This window comes from Mytilus edulis, chromosome 13, assembly GCF_963676685.1.
Source record: "Mytilus edulis chromosome 13, xbMytEdul2.2, whole genome shotgun sequence".
NCBI lineage: Eukaryota > Metazoa > Mollusca > Bivalvia > Mytilida > Mytilidae > Mytilus > Mytilus edulis.
This window is the reverse complement of record NC_092356.1, coordinates 7,839,361-7,856,231: the sequence shown is the minus strand read 5'-3', so window position 1 is coordinate 7,856,231 and position 16,871 is coordinate 7,839,361. Positions and strand designations below refer to the sequence as shown.

General features: G+C 31.9%; 2 long non-coding RNA genes across 2 annotated transcripts in view; one reads left to right on the top strand and one right to left on the bottom strand.

Moving 5' to 3' along the window:
- Positions 1-16,871, bottom strand: part of LOC139501876 (uncharacterized) — a 205,123-nt gene that overhangs the window by 96,452 nt on the left and 91,800 nt on the right. The window lies entirely within an intron of this gene.
- LOC139500644 (uncharacterized) lies at positions 6,119-10,440 on the top strand. Its single transcript, XR_011658328.1, has 3 exons — positions 6,119-6,248; positions 9,251-9,414; positions 10,349-10,440. It is a non-coding gene; the product is annotated as an uncharacterized lncRNA (long non-coding RNA).

Genomic DNA, 16,871 nt, shown 5'->3' with positions numbered 1-16,871 from the left:
ATATACTAAGCATTAATATGATAGCTTTTGTATATGAGTAATAAACGGAAGTACACAAGCCATAATTTCACACCCAAGCTGAAAAAACCCATATATTTTTATTTGGGGGATCAATGCAATTCGCAGCAGCATAGTATTTTTTTTTTGGGGGGGGGGGGGGGGGGGTTCGCTAAAGCATAACATTTTTTCTGGGGGATCAATCTGCAACAGACGAGTATATTGCACAAAAGCCAAAAATTGAATATAAATCCAAATCATATAACCAAATCTAAGTTGTTTGACTACAATTATTCTGTGTTAAAAACCTATTATGTGTCAAATATTTAATTACAATCCAAATTCAGACCTGTACCAAGACCGACCAACCTCTGTGGTTGTGTCCAGAAGCGCTCAGAAAAGTAAATTATTTAGAAAATTTTTAAATTTACCATGCTATAACAACTGAATAGGACTATAAAATGTCTTATATTGTTTACCATGTTTTCGATCTTTTTGTTTACTCTTCTTTGGATATTTGGAATGTTTTGGACTGTTAGTATTCATCACATATCTTAACGTCTATCGTCTTACATTAATAAACTGGACAGGCCATTACATACAAAAACATAAATCGACGCAAGGTTATAACAATGTGTTCTATGTCGATATTTGATAAAAATGAAGACATTTTATTTTTGAGATCCGAATTGTACGGCGAGGAGTGATTTTCAGTCGTGGTAGCTTAGACGTTCAATGAGTGAATCATAAGATTTTTTTGTAGTCGTCATCAATCATGAATGAATCTGGAGTGCTCTGTCTTGTATTTTCTTCTATTTACGTTGTGTTTTGCTCACTGCAGAAGTGTCATGTATAAGAGGACAATAGATGAGGTTTGACAAGATAAATTAGTCGATTATTGTAAGATTAGAAAGTCTGGTGGGATGGTGCCGATTCCTTTTAGTAAATTTAGTTGTCATGCAGCTCTATATAGATGCTGAATCCATTTAGGTTGAAAACCAGATACTGAGTGTGTTCTTTTATCCGTGGCAACTGTCAGGAATTGAACTCTGTTTGCCTGCATTTTGTTGAAAGAGAACAACGATATTAGGAAGTTACTATTTTCCCCTAAGGATTTAATTCTGACAACAAGAAAGATGTCATTTATAAATACATTTAATAATACAGGAACTAGTTTAGATTCCCGGGGAACACCTATATAGTTATCTTGCATTTGACTGATATTCTGACATATTTTTTACACAATAAAATTAAGAATGGAAATGGGGAATGTGCCAAAGAGACAACAACCCGACAATAGAGCAGACAACAGCAGAAGGTCACCAACAGGTCTTCAATGCAACGAGAAATTCTCGAACCCGGAGGCTAGTATGGTGTTCATTATCACTGAACCAGTATATATTTGTTTAGGGGCCAACTTGTACACAAGAAACTAAAAGTTAAAATAATACAAGACTAACAAAGGCTAGAGGCTCCTGACTTGGGACAGGCGCAAAAATGCGGCGGGATCAAACATGTTTGTGAGATCTCAACCCTCCCCCTATACCTGTAGCCAATGCAGAAAAGTAAACGCATAACAATACGCACATTAAAATTCAGTTCAAGAGAAGTCCGAGTCTGATGTCAGAAGATGTAACCAAAGAAAATAAACAAAATGACAATAATACATAAATAACATCAGACTACTAGCAGTTAACTGACATGCCAGCTCCGGACTTCAATCAAAGTGATTGAAAAATTATTTTTCATTATATGAATATCAGGCACAATCCTCCCCGTGAGGCGTTTAGTATCATACAATCATAACATATATGAGAACATAACCCATGTCATGCAAACAACTGGTTTATTAATAATAAATGTGGTTAGTTCCGATGCAAAGACCCTATAAGTGAATCAATATTAACGCCACAATATGCAATCTTTAATGACCTGACAACAGTATCGTAACTATATCCCTTCTTAAGTCTATTTAAAGGTTTTGTTAGCTTCTGAGGTGAATACTGACATTTTTGTGTTTTATAAAGAATAATTCCATAAAATATTGCATGTGAAATACCTGAACGTATAAGAAGTCTGCATATTGAGCTATATTTACGAATGATGTCCTTATACCGATGATAAAATTAGTAAATGTTTTGACTAGTTTGTGATATCGAAACCCCTGGTGTAATAATTTTTCAGTAATACATAAATTTCTCTCGTTAAAATCTAAAACATTGTTACATACACGAGCGAATCGTACAAGTTGAGATATATAAACACCGTAAGATGGTGACAAAAAAGTAAAATCATAAAAATACTGAACTTAGAGGAAGATCAATTGGGAAAGTCCATAATCACATGGCAAAATCAAATAACAAAACGCATCAAAAACGAATGGACAAGAACTGTCATATTCCTGACTTGGTACAGGCATTTTCAAATGTTTCAAGGGAACGTCACCATCTAAAAATGGATAATTAACGATAGGAAATGAGAAATCATATCTTTTATCATAAATTAAAGTATGAAGCTTCCGTTAATGATATATATATCAAGATCAAGGAAAGGGCAGTGGTCATTGTTAGTATTAGCTTTATTCAAAGTAAGTTCAACAGGATAAATTTCTTTAGTATACATACTGAAGTCGTCATTATTGAGAGCTAAAATATCATCCAAATATCTAAAAGTATTATTAAATTTGTGTATCAGATGTTGTTTCGATGGGTCTTTGCTGATTTTTGTCATAAATTGTAACTTATAGCAATACAAAAAACAGGCCCGCAATAAGTGGTGCACAGTTAGTCCCCATGGGAATTCCGATAACCTGACGATATACGGAATCTCCAAAACGAACAAAAATGTTATCTAGTAAAAATTCAAAAGCAGATATAGTATCAAAGCATGTCTAATTGACATAGTTTTTTTTTGTGTTTATTGCTACTAAAAAATGACCTAAAAGAGTTTGAACATATATATTCACATTCTGACTTTTTAAATGCCCATTTAAAACTGTATTTTCCTCGAAAGATATCTTTTAAGCAATTCAAAAAAAGATGGGCTATCAGGTCATATTTATCAATTTACAAAGAAGAAGATAATGTAAAAGATAGTCAAAAGCTTTACTGATATTCATGAATATAACTGCTAAATAAACTCATCATAGATACCAGGACTTATTTTTGTATATAAATAAGACGTGTGTTTCATCTACAAAAGACACATCAGTGACGCTCGAATCCAAAAAAGTTTAAAAGGTCGAATACAGTACGAAGTTAAAGAGCATTGAGGACCAGAATACCTAAAAAAATATTATAATCAGTGCCCTTTCCCGTCTTCCAACCTAAGTATCACTGATGATTCTCATGTAGACGAAACACGAGTCTGACGTAACAAATTAATATCCTGATACCTGTGAAAACTATAAGAATGTCGAAATGTTCTATTGTGTTGTTTATTTGTCAAGTTTGTGTATTTCTCTTTCCTGAATGTTCTTTATTTGTACTGAAGTCCTGTCATCTAATGCTGTCATTTAAGTGTTATTGTTGACATTGCCATAAAAGGGCAAGGTTTGGCTAACCGCAAAACCAGGTTCAACTCACCTTTTTCTTAAAAATGTTCTGTACCAATTCAGGAAAATGGCAGTTGTTATCTTATAGTTTGTTTCTGTGTGTGTGTTTTTTTTTTGCACTTCAGTGTTACTGTTGTTTAGTTGTTTTCCTCTTATAGTTTATGTGTTTCCCTCAGTTTTAATTTGTAACCCGTATTAGTTTTCTCTCAATTAATTTATGACTTTCGAACAGCGCTATACTACTGTTGCCTTTATTAAAGTAATACTGACTGACAGCCATAGTCCAATCGCAAAACCAAAAAGGAAATGATCGAAATATTATCAAAGTGTTTAGTTAGTTGATTTTCTATGGCTGTTTCAAATTTTTAAGATATTGCCAGCAAAACAATAACTAGTCTATAATAACCCATTTTAAGCACATTTTAAAAACATTTTTTATATGAATGGATGCCACTTTGGCAATTTTAAACGTGTCTAGAAAAATTGAAGTATATAATGGTAGATTAACATGCTGTGTGATAGGTTTAATCAGTACAAGATTAGCAGCGTATAAAATGTTTGGTAATTTACCAACTATACCAGTTGTATTTTTAACATTTATTTTACCACTTCTTTTAGAAACATATGCTTCGTTTGAGGCTGCAAAAGAAGTTTATTTGATATTAAAAGATTTAAGTATGAATTCGAAATAGATTCGTAGTATATATAATGAAGTTTAATTTGACTTTCATACATAAAGACATCTTCTTTTTTATATCAGTAGTTTACCGCTGTTTAAATGTCATAAATCGATTGAGAGAAATCAAATCCCGGTTAAAAACTAAAACCGAGGGAATAACATCAACTTTTAAAGGAAAATAACGAATTAACAGAAGACAGAAGACAACACAAAAAACAATAAAGCAACATTCATAGAAACAAACTATTAGATAATGACTGCAATTTTCCTGACTTGGTATAGGACAATTTGAGAAAATAGAGGTTTGAACCTGGTTTTGTGGCTAGCCAAACCTCTGCACTTTATGGCAATGTTAAATATACCGCTAAAAGGACAACAATAGTACATGACGGAAACAGAGTACACATAAATTCAAAAACACCAAAGACAGAGAAATACAAAAATAAACAATATGATAGTACATTTCGACATGTTAACCACAGAATAACAACTAAAATAATTTAGACAGTACACAAAAACAGCATAATAGAATAACGAAGTGTGTATTTGTATCAAGAATGGATCAACGCCACAAAAAGTAACGTCACTGGTAAAAAAATAGACATAAATCCCCGGCATAAATCAAGATAAGTTTCCGATTATGTTATTTGATGTATTTGATAACAATTATGATAATACTAAAATAGAATTGTGTTAGTCATAATGCTACATGGCGGCCTTTCTTCCAAATCAAAATGTGTTAAACAAAATAAATCCTGTGCACATAAAAGCTAAAACTAAATTTATACAAATTAACTGAGTGATTAAATATCATACACGTTAGAGATGTAGCTAGCTATAAAACAAGGTTTAATTCATCCCTTTCTACATAAAAAAAAATGCCTGTACCGAGTGAGGACAATAACAGTTGTTATCCATTCGTTTGATGTGTTTGAGCCATTGATTTTGTCATTTGATTAGGGACTTTCTTTTTTTAAATTTTCATCGGACTTCAGTATTTTTGTAATTTTTTTCTCTATACTTGGATGTTTTTCATTCACTTGTATGTTGTTGTCACCGATGTTTTTTAAATATTTCTTGTTGGTTGGTGATGATTTTATTAACTTCCTGTAGTATAGTTTCTTTTTGGATTGTGCATTCTTTGTTTGTTAGGAATGGCGTTTCTGTTGATGTTCTCTCTTTTGGGTTGTTTCATCATATAGTGTTTCACTAATTCCTGTTTAAACTTGCTGTACGGAGTGGGTTCTCTCCATTGTTGAAGACCGTATGGTGACTGGTTATCATTGACATCTTTGTTGTTGGTTTTTCTCTCTCGGAAGTTTGTCATATTGTCAATCAGAACACCGGGAATCTCCATATACTTATGAAGAGGGACAATGTCTTTACTAGTACATTCAAAAACGTTAGTACGGACAAATCTTTTTATCAAAGATACATGTACCAGATGTATGTAAAGGCGATAATCAAAGTTTTATTTGTTTAAGGATAAAAATCGGTCAAAGTCTAGTACAGCATTATATGCGATATGGATTTTGCTCAAGATGTAGGCCGTACGGTGACAACTATTTTCTGATATATTTATTTGATAGTCTAGACTTGTATTGTTTGTTTGTCTGAGTCATAATCTTTTTTAGAAAATGTAATTTAAAATTGCACTGAAATTTGTTATGTCATAGGCTTGACCATTATATCAAGATTGAATTATGTAGGTCTCTACGTAATTGTTTATATAAGGCTTGTTAGAAAAAGATGATGTATTAATTGCGATTATGCAATTCTAATGATTTTATTAATTCAAACTCACGAGTTGAGATAATTTTTGATTGAAAACACTTTGACAGCTTGTTTATCAATTTATGCAGAATAGAATAATTTCAAATTCAAACAAAAGCATAAAAATTTGGCCAGTACTTGAGTACTTACCAGCAAAGTATATAACCAAATGAAATTAGTTTACCTTCTCCACACATACTTTGACAGATCAAAGTGAAGGAACTCTCTGAAAACAATCTTTAATTTGTAAGTGTTTGTTGATTTTTATATTATTTTTACCAGGCTTTATAACTTATGAAGAACACTATATTTTAGATATGTCATGCTACAACAACTTAGTAAGACTATGAAAAATGTTTTATATTGTTCCTAATCTTTGTGTTTACTAGACAAAATATTGAATATTTGAAATACGAAGGTTTTTCTACCTCAGGATTAGATTACCTTAGCTGTGTTTGGAAACACTTTTAGTAATTTTTGGTTCTCGATGATCTTCAACTTCGTACTTTATTTGGCCTTTTGAACAGTTTTGGATTCGAGCGTCACTGACGAGTATTTTGTAGAAAAAAAACCCGTCTGGCACAAATTCAAAATTGAAATCCTGGTATCTATGATGAGTTTTTTTCAATATACATGGATATTTGGAATATCTTTGAGTCTATCTTATTACATTACATAAACTGGACCTAACATACACAAATCGTCGTATGATTCTTATAATGGTCTATGTCGATGTTTGATAAGATCCAAATCTAATGGTTTATCTCCCTATACATGAAACTATGAAACGAAATTTCTGCATTCTACGAGCTTTTGTCAGAAGAATACTAGTTGGACATTAGACGTTCAGTGAGAAATAATTCTATGATGTTTTATTTTCGGATGTCACAACTATAAAAACAATTGCTACCAAAATTATCTTAGTACTATGCATTAGAATTATTTTAACTCAATTGTTGAGTCATATTCAGCCAATCAAGCATTGGTTTTTTTTGCTCTTTGATCGGGTTGTTGTCTCTTTGACACATTGCCCATTTTCATTCTAAATTATATTACAGAATTTGGAATAACTCAGAATTAAACAAAACCATGGTATATCTTTAATATCAAATTTGGAAATGATGGGTTAAATAACATTGTGTATTGTAGTGTTTTACTTAATTCGTTCAGTTTTTATTCAAAAACAAATGAACAAAAAATTGCTACATATCTTTTTTCTTAACCTTAGTTTATGATATTACACTTTTAAAGTATACAATTTTTTAACGTAACATTAAAAAAAAAACAGGATTTACATAGCTATAACATTCACACGATTCATTCTCTGAATGATGTTTGCAAACTAAGATACTTAACATATTTATGTAGGCAATAGTAAGGAAAAGTATGTATGACGAGATACAGTGTTATGTTGAAATGTTTAATTAAAAAAAAATGAAAAAGTACGTGATGTTTTCAAGAACATCAATTGTTAAAGTTCTAAGAGATTGCGTTTTTTTATAATTTTATTACAAAATAGAGTTCAATTCTTTAAGATGTTCTTTTATGAATTTGATACTATAAACTGCACTTACACTGTGACTTGGCATTTTTGCATGATTTTTTTATTGAGTTTAAAATTTTACACCCATCCAGTCTGATTTTAAACCTAACCATTAATATCAAATTGCCCTCATTTATTTTATTTATATATGACTAAATGAAATGAATAATGAAAATATCGCTATGGCAGTTCTACTGGATTTTAAAAAAGCTGTTGATTTGTTGCTTGTGAAGTAAAGTAAAAAAAAATTCAAATTTATTGCTTCCATGGCTTTCATTGCAGTACGGTTGATTTAAAAAAATCATATTTGAAAGAAAAAACGTATATTAAGTAATCAATATTCTGATAACATATTTATCAGGGCTCAATAATTGGTTCCATTTTGTTTATAAATTACCTATTATTATATATGTAAAAAAGTGCAACACAGACGTGTATGCTGATGACACAACTATGCATACATCATGAAAGAGTAATACAGATTTGCAGTTTAAAGTACAAAATGAACTCCAAAGTGTTGAAAAATGGTGTCGTGAAAATAATCATGTTCATAAATTCGGATAAAACTAAATGTATGGTTATCGTTACAAGACAAAGGCTGAGTTGTTGTACTAAAATGAGCTAGTAAGGATTATAAAATTGATGAAAAGTGCCCCAAGACTAATTGTGTATGGTGGACGGCTTTATGCAAGCTTTGGTTTCCCTTTTCGCTTACAGAAGTAATAGTTTTTATAAAGTACTTAAAGTTGTTAATTTCTATGTCATTTTGGTCTCTTGTGGACTGTTGTCTCATTGGCAATCATACCACATCTTCTTTTTTGATATATATATCAAAGCAACTTAATTATATTGAGATATATTTAGATTTTGAATGTGTATAACTGTATTCCTATTATTGGCTGTTCCAGTGTTACACACATATTTAATGGTGAATACACTGTGACTATAGAATCATTGGTGAGGATTGTAAACAATGAAATACCTGTATAGCATTTTAGTAACAAAACCAGGTTCAACCAAGTTCAACCCACCCTTTTTTCCTAAAATGTCCTGTACAAAGTACGGGAAATGGCAATGATTTTATTATAGTTCATTTATGTGTGTGTTACATTTTAATGTTTTATTTCTGTTGTGTCGTAGTTCTCTTCTTATATTTGATGCGTTTCCCTCAGTTTTAGTTTGTAATCCGGATTTGTTTTTTTTCTCTCAATCGATTTATGAATTTCGAACAGCAGTATACTACTGTTGCCTTGATTAGTTGATATTTGATAACTATATATTCATTAGAAGTATTTGATGTACAGAGCACAATTATTAATGTGACGTTATGTCATAGTTAACAGCGTTTTTAGACCTTATATCTACATAAGCCTGAAAATGTCATTGCGGGTCATATGTGTTTTTAGCAAATCGCATAAAGTTATGATGTTCAAACATGGAATACTGTGACCATTTTTGGTATTATTTTTGTACCAATATTTTAAGTACAAATCAAGTACTGGAAAATACAAGCACCCAAATATTACAATAATTCTAAAGTGAAGTAATAGTACTAAATATTAAAAGTGAATTTATAGTACTACAGATTTTAAGAACAGAGATAGAACCTATGCAAGAGTACCTGTGAATGATGAAGGTTATATAATCGGAAATTCTTACACAGGAAAATTTTATCATACATTATAAAGCATTGTATATCCTTTAGGTGAGCGAATCCTCTGCAAGATGAAAATATTCAAGATTTTGTGTGCGATGTTCATAATGCTTATATCAGTTTTAGCAGGAACAGCTAGTGGAAGGCCACCAAACGGACGTCTTGAATTTAACAGAGTAAAAAGAGAAGCCAATGACAACACTTTGGATGGAATAGTAAGTTTACTGGTAGTTACAAAAAGAATGATTATTCATTATGTTGAGTTTTAAATAAAGACAACAGTAGTTCACCGCTGTTCGATATTCATATAAATCGATAGAAAAAAAACAAATCCGGGTAACAGGGTAACAAAGTAAAACTAAATTACTACTACTACAACAACAACTACTATTAGTACAACTACAACTACATTATAAAAATAATAATAAAAATTGTAATAAAACTACTGCGACTACTACTACTACTACTACTACTACTACTACTACTACTACTACTACTACTACTACCACTACTACCACTACTACTACTACTACTACTACTACTACTACTACTACTACTACTACTACTACTACTACTACTACTACTACCACTACTACTACTACTACTACTACTACCACTACTACTACTACTACTACTACCATTACTACCACTACTACTACTACTACTACTACTACTACTACTACTACTACTACTACTACTACTACTACTACTACTACTACTACTACTACTACTACATACTACTACACTACTACTGCTACTATAACTAAATAATAGAAATACTTATACTTCTAAAACTACTACTACTTTTACTACTGCTACTACAACCATATAATAAAAATACTTTTACTACTACAACAACTACTACTACTACTACTACTACTACTACTACTACTACTACTACTACTATTTCTACTACAACTACATAAAAAAATACCACCACTACTACTACTACTACTTCTACTACTTCCAAAAGAATAATAATAATAATAATAATAATAATAATAATAATAATAATAATAATAATAATAATAATAATAATAATAATAATAATAATAATAATAATAATAATAATAACAATAATAATAATAATAATAATAATAATGATAATAATAATAATAATAATAATAATAATAAGTTGTATTTTTTTAGGTGAATAGAGATTAAATGGTCTGTGACACCACAAACTGGATCTTTCATCATTTATAGTAGAAGCTAAACTTAATAGATTTATCGTTGATCTATATATTTGTTTTTATTTCATCTTTAGTGATACGTTTTTATCTTGACATTCTAGTGGCCATATGTTCCTTGAAAAATAAGATTGTCAAATGATTTGCTGCAACTCATATCAGTTTCAAACAAAAACGAGTGCCACATGTGGAGCAGGATTTGCTTACCCTTCCAGAGCACCTGAGATCACCCCCAATTTTTAGTGGGGTTCGCGTTACTCAGTCTTTAGTTTGATATGTTGTGTTTTGTGTACTATTGTTTGTTTGTTGGTTTTTTTCATATCTAGAGGAGTATTATTTTCTACAAAAATTGCCGTTTATTATCTTTAGGTTTATCGACACGGAACAGCCTATGGTGACAAAATGCTGTAATTGTACTCGAACATTCATATAGTGGAATGAAGAGCCTGCTTGTGTCATGTAGTTTAACTATTGGTATTTGACCCAGTTTACATAATAATTGATGTCTACCGTTGTTTTTAAATATAGTTAAGAAATCATCAAGAAATGCTTTTTATGATGTTTAATTAGTGTTTCGATTGAGACGTTTTCCATGAGCCCTATTATTAAATTGCTTGTCTATCAACAATAATCATGAAATCAATAGAAGAGGTTTCAGATATATTGCCTTGTCCCATTATATTGTCATTTAGACCCAGGGATATGTTGTCTGCTGTCGTTTAAGCCAAGACTGTTTGATAATTGTACGGGAAACTTTAATTTCGTTAAGGAATATCCGTTTCACAGATGATAGCGGATATGTTCCAATTGTCGTTACTACGATCGCTTACCCTTTTCCGCGAATTTGACATACCGTATGAGAATTGTTCCCGGGTTTGTACTAGCATGTGCAACACGACAGGTGCCACATATGGAGCATGATCTACTTAACCTTCCGAAGCACCTATATAATCTCAAGTTCTTGGTGAGGTTCGTGTTGCTCTGTCTTTACGTCTTTAGTTAATTTTCTATGTTGTTTTTTGTGTACTGTTGTTTGTCTGTTTGTCTGTTAGCCATTGTGTTGTCAGTTCATTTTGGACTTATGAGTTTGAATGGTTTTTTGGTATCAGTCGCCGCTCTTCTTCAAATTGTATGTGATTGCCTTTGTTGATTCTGGATCGTGTCGAGTTGATTACATTTATTGAACAAGTATATACAAAGGAGGAATCCATCACATATAACATCTGCAGTGTTGAAAGATCTGCAAAAGACAAAATAGAAACAGTCATATTACAAATAAAAAAACATATATGTAGAACTAGTAGAAGAGACGGAGGAGGCCGAAGTGCGATGGTAACTTTGAAGTGCGATGGCCTGTACGCATGATTGTTATTTTAAAATCAACAGAAGTGCAATTATAATAAAAAGTAGAGTAATTAATTGTCAGAATGTGGTATATAGAAATTTACACCCATTATTTATGATCTATTGATGTACTTACAATTGCATACTAAATGAGAGATCGTTCTCTTTGCTTTTCTACATGTGGGAATATTTCTGCATTCACAATTTATCTACAAAACGTTGTTTCATTCATAAGCTCCTCGTTTACCGCAAATGTATAATGAAGAGATGTCTGTATTTGAAAAAGGTTTCGTCCAATCGTACGTAAAGCAGAACCTTTCGTATATTTCGAAAAATAAAAACCCATTGCTACAGAAGATTAACCCTCTCCTATCAACAAATCCGTACCGTAGTTTAAAATTTAAAAACAACTCTAGTCAAAAAAGGTTTATAACATACACATTGACATCTACATCGACATGTAAAGCATTGCAAGTAAACTCATCATAGATACCAGGATTAAATTTAGTATTTACGCCAGACGCGGGATTCGTCAAAAACGACTCATCAGTGAAGCTCGAATCCAAAAAGTGTAAAAGACCATATAAAGTACGAAGTAAATGTAGCTTGTGGAGACCATAGAATTTCAGCGTTACCACGTACATCGCAATTCGGCGTCGCTATCAACAAAATATTGTCACAATGACACCATCGCATTTCAGCGAGAACAAAAATGCACTTCAGCGTGACCATCGCGGTTCGGAGTACCAACGCGGGTCGGAAGACTATCGCTGTTCACAGTCCTACATATAGTATATACATTCTCTATCATTTTCCATATAACTACAGGTGAACAAATTGTCAAAATAGGTGCAATTTGGGTACTCTCACATTTAAATAATATAAAAAAACGATTCAACCACAAGAAAAAATAACTATTTCTACCTTGTATTACATAAATGGTAATTGTACATGTTTTGTGCGTATTCGTGGTTTTGGTAAGGGTTTAAATTTTTACAAGTTCCTCCTTATGTAAAATGAACTGTTATCTAACAACAATTTGTGACTATGTGCTCTAATCTAATAGTAACATCGATATCGATCACTTTATCAACATCAACATCTAACCACAGCAAATCCATTTTAATGTGATTTAAAAGAGGGACGAAAGATACCAGAGGGACAGTCAAACTCATAAATCGAAAACAAGCTGACAACGCCTTTGCTAAAAATGATAAAGACAAACAGACAAACAATAGTACACATGAAACAACATAGAAACTAAAAAATAAACAACACGAACCCCACCAAAAACTAGGGGTGATGTCATGTGCTCCGGAAGGGTAAGCAGATCCTGCACCACAAGCCGTGTTGCTTATGTGATTAAAAATCCGTCAAATAGTCTAATTCTGTAAGTCACATTCACGAAAGGGAAGGAGACTGTAGTTACGACGTAAGGAACACATCCGATATCATTTGTGAAACGGTTATTTCATAACGGTCAACCAACTCATGATGGCGTTCTTAAAATTTACGAAGTGATGATTTCAACTTCACCATTTGGAACTCTTGGTTTAATAGCTCTCTTGTGAGCAGCGGCCCTCTATCAAGAAAATCATGATAGGAAATGCAAGCACGGGAATATCGTATCAATTGGGAGATATATACACCGTATGCAGGTGCTGCTAGAATGTTACTACTTAGAAATGGAAAGTTCACAATTGAAAAGCTGAAATCATCTCTTTTGTCGTAAAGTTTTGGTTGCAACCGACCCTCATTGTCAATTACTAGATGTAAGTCAAGATATGAGGCCGACTTAACTGTATCTGTTGTATCCTTAATCTCTAGTTCGATGGGATAGATGCGTTCAACATAGTCACATATTTAGTGAAAGAACTTCATCTATATAGCGGAAAGTAGAGTTAAAGGATATAGCTAACTTCTTATCTTTCTTCCTAAGAAGTTCCTGTATGAAGTCAGCCTCATAATAATAAAGAAACAAGTCGGCAAAAAGAGGGGCACAATTTGTTCCCATTGGAATACCGACATATACTCTGTAGTAAATACAGATAAATTGTATGTGAAATACAATCATTGGCAATTGTGCTGAATCAGTCAACCGGGATGATATCGATACAGTACCTTTTATCTGTATGAGGTCACGACATCTATTGCAGTCAATGCTGCAAAGGCTTTATCAAACCTTTTATCTGTATGACGTCATGTCAAACCTTTCATCTGTATGACGTCACGTCATCTATTGCAGTCACTGTTGCAAAGGCTTTATCAAAACCGTAATCTGTATGACGTCATGTCAAACCTATAATCTGTATGACGTCATTCCAAACCCTCTTATCTGTATGACGTTATTTCACATAAAAACATCTACTTGAGGTACATGTATATTATAAAGTGTATATGATATGGCTTTATATCGCACACCGTATTAACCCTCAACCAATATAATCCCTCGAGCTCTTTGAATTGTATTGGTGTGTCAGGTTGATACGAATGTGATACTGAAAAAGTCATATGATATTCTGTATATATTTATACTTATAGAAACGACATAATTTGTGTTCATATACAGTTTTATTGATATATTTTACGTACCTGATAATTATCCTATAGTAGGTACCTTGCTGAAAGAAGTAATATAAAAATATTAATCTGGTTGACGGAAAGGACGACAATATATTAATAATTGAAAATCCTTGGTACTGTGGTTACATTAAAGTTACACGTTTGAAAAAAATAATAGATTTGAACTGCCAGCAGCTCATGTTAAACTTTTTTCATGTATGTCAAATTAAACATTTCTTATGTTAATAAGTATTACATGCAACTTCATTAACTGCGCCTTGAAAGAATCGTTTAGTTGACTTTTTAAACTTATAACTTTGATATTTGCTATCAAAATACCCAGAAAACTAAAAATGCAAAAAACAAAGCAAATTTAAATTCTGTCGGTTAATGCAGGTCCTATGGAACGGTGAGCTGTAGTAGTTCTAATAGAATGCATTGATTCATTTGAAAATAGTAAAGAAATATTAAAAACACCACTTAGAAATAAAAAAAATATGCAAATTTAGTAAACAACTGAATAGGTCACTAGCTACAAATTATATTTAAAAAACTTTAAGTATGATTTTTTTATTTTGTTCAATTATTAATGAAAGTCAAATAAGGAAATAATAATTCGCTGTAAACATCCAGTATGATTCATATTTGTTAAACTAAGCTAAGAAACATTGATGATCAATTAGTCACTTGCAATTGAATAATTAAATCTCATTGGATCCATAATCATGAGATTTCAACCCTTAGCAAAAGATGGATAACACATGAATTGTGAGTCTTCGGTGATTAAATGGAAATTAATGTCATCATTGAATGTAAAAAAACAGAGGTAAATCATTTGATTGTATGATTCGATTCACAAAAGAAAATCATTCTTATACAGGAAAAAAACGATGATAAACATATCTTTTTAATCTATAAAATGAAATTAAACGATCCTAACCAAATCCAACTGCACGAGTTAAATTTCTATTTCTATCTATATTAATGTTTATATAGCTTATATAAACATCGAAGGTTTTTGGAGGTCAACTCGATAGTTAATTAAAAGGCTTAGAATACAAACGGAACGCAGCTACATATTATCGAGTCCATTTCATTTTTTTAAAACTTTTTATGTTTTGGATGTGGATAAACGTTCTACATGGTTAAAAGTTAAATATGAGTCTTTGAGTCCTATTAAAAAAGAGTAGATTTGAACCAAGTAAGCTAAAAATGTAACCAATTCCAAAACGATGATATCAGTTCAGCTATTCAGGCTGTTGGTTTTTTTTAGGGGGGGGGGGGGGGGCTGGGGGTTACACATTGTTATTTATGTTCGATACTGTTCAGTATTCTTATTGAAAAATGTCTACATGTAGTATTTTGTTTGCTTATATTGAAAGACTTACGCCTGGATTCAGATTCTGTAAGAAATCATTTTAATATATAACTGATAACTAGATATATACATGTAATATAATGACGTGATATCGACCATAGGCGCTTTATGAAGAATTAATTAGATATATTTCAACTTAAAATGAACATGTCAAAGTACCTTCACTGTTGTCTTTCAATGTTTCAACATAATCTTATTATATAAATAAACTCATCAAAGATACCAGGACTAAATTTTGTACATACGCCAGACGCGCGTTTCGTCTATAAAAGACTCATCAGTGACGCACGAACCCAAAAAAGTTAAAAAGGCCAAATAAAGTACGAAGTTGAAGAGCATTGAGGACCAATGAATTTAGGTTAAAGTATGAAATACATTTACCTTCATGAGCAACACGACAGTGTCACATGGTGAGCAGGATCTGCCTACTTTTGTGGAAAACCCGATATGATTACTGATTTTTGTTATGATTAATTTTGCTCAGTCTTAAGGTTTCGATATGATTCCCGGTTTTTGTTATGATTAATCTTGTTTTAAGGATTCTATTTGTGTTTTGTTCTCTAATAATAACTTAAGATAAAGACCAAGGGTTTGTGATCATACTAAGATCACCCGCAGTTTTTGGTGGGGTTCGTGTTGCTTTGTATTTAGTTTTCTATGTTGTATCTTCTGTACTATTATTTGTCTGTTTGTCTTTTTATATTTAGCCATGTTGTTGACAGTTTATTTTCAATCTATGAGTTTGACTGTCCCTCTGGTATCTTTCGTCCCTCTTTATAGTTCAGTGTACAGAACAAGAACCAGATTCACAGCAATTGAATCAAGTACAACATGACGAGATCTACTGTTTAAACGGATTACAAAATCATATTTACTTAACGAAACATGTTATGTCGACCCATCTTCTTATTGTCCCTTCAAGGTGCTGAATTTTAAACCTTAAATAACAGGTAGTTTCTCTTTCACGATAAGTAATGCTGTTCCTGTAGGTGACCTTTATATTCAAGTTCAACCGTTTCGTAACACTACCCATGATATTACACAATGCAAATATAATGTGTTGTGTTTTTTTGTAATGTTTTGTGGGATTGACTAAACATTTTATATTTCTATATACGTATGAGTGGACGCAGTGAAACATTCTACTCTCAGTTTGAAGAATCTCTATAGCATATTTGTCTCCTTGAAAATCGAGAAC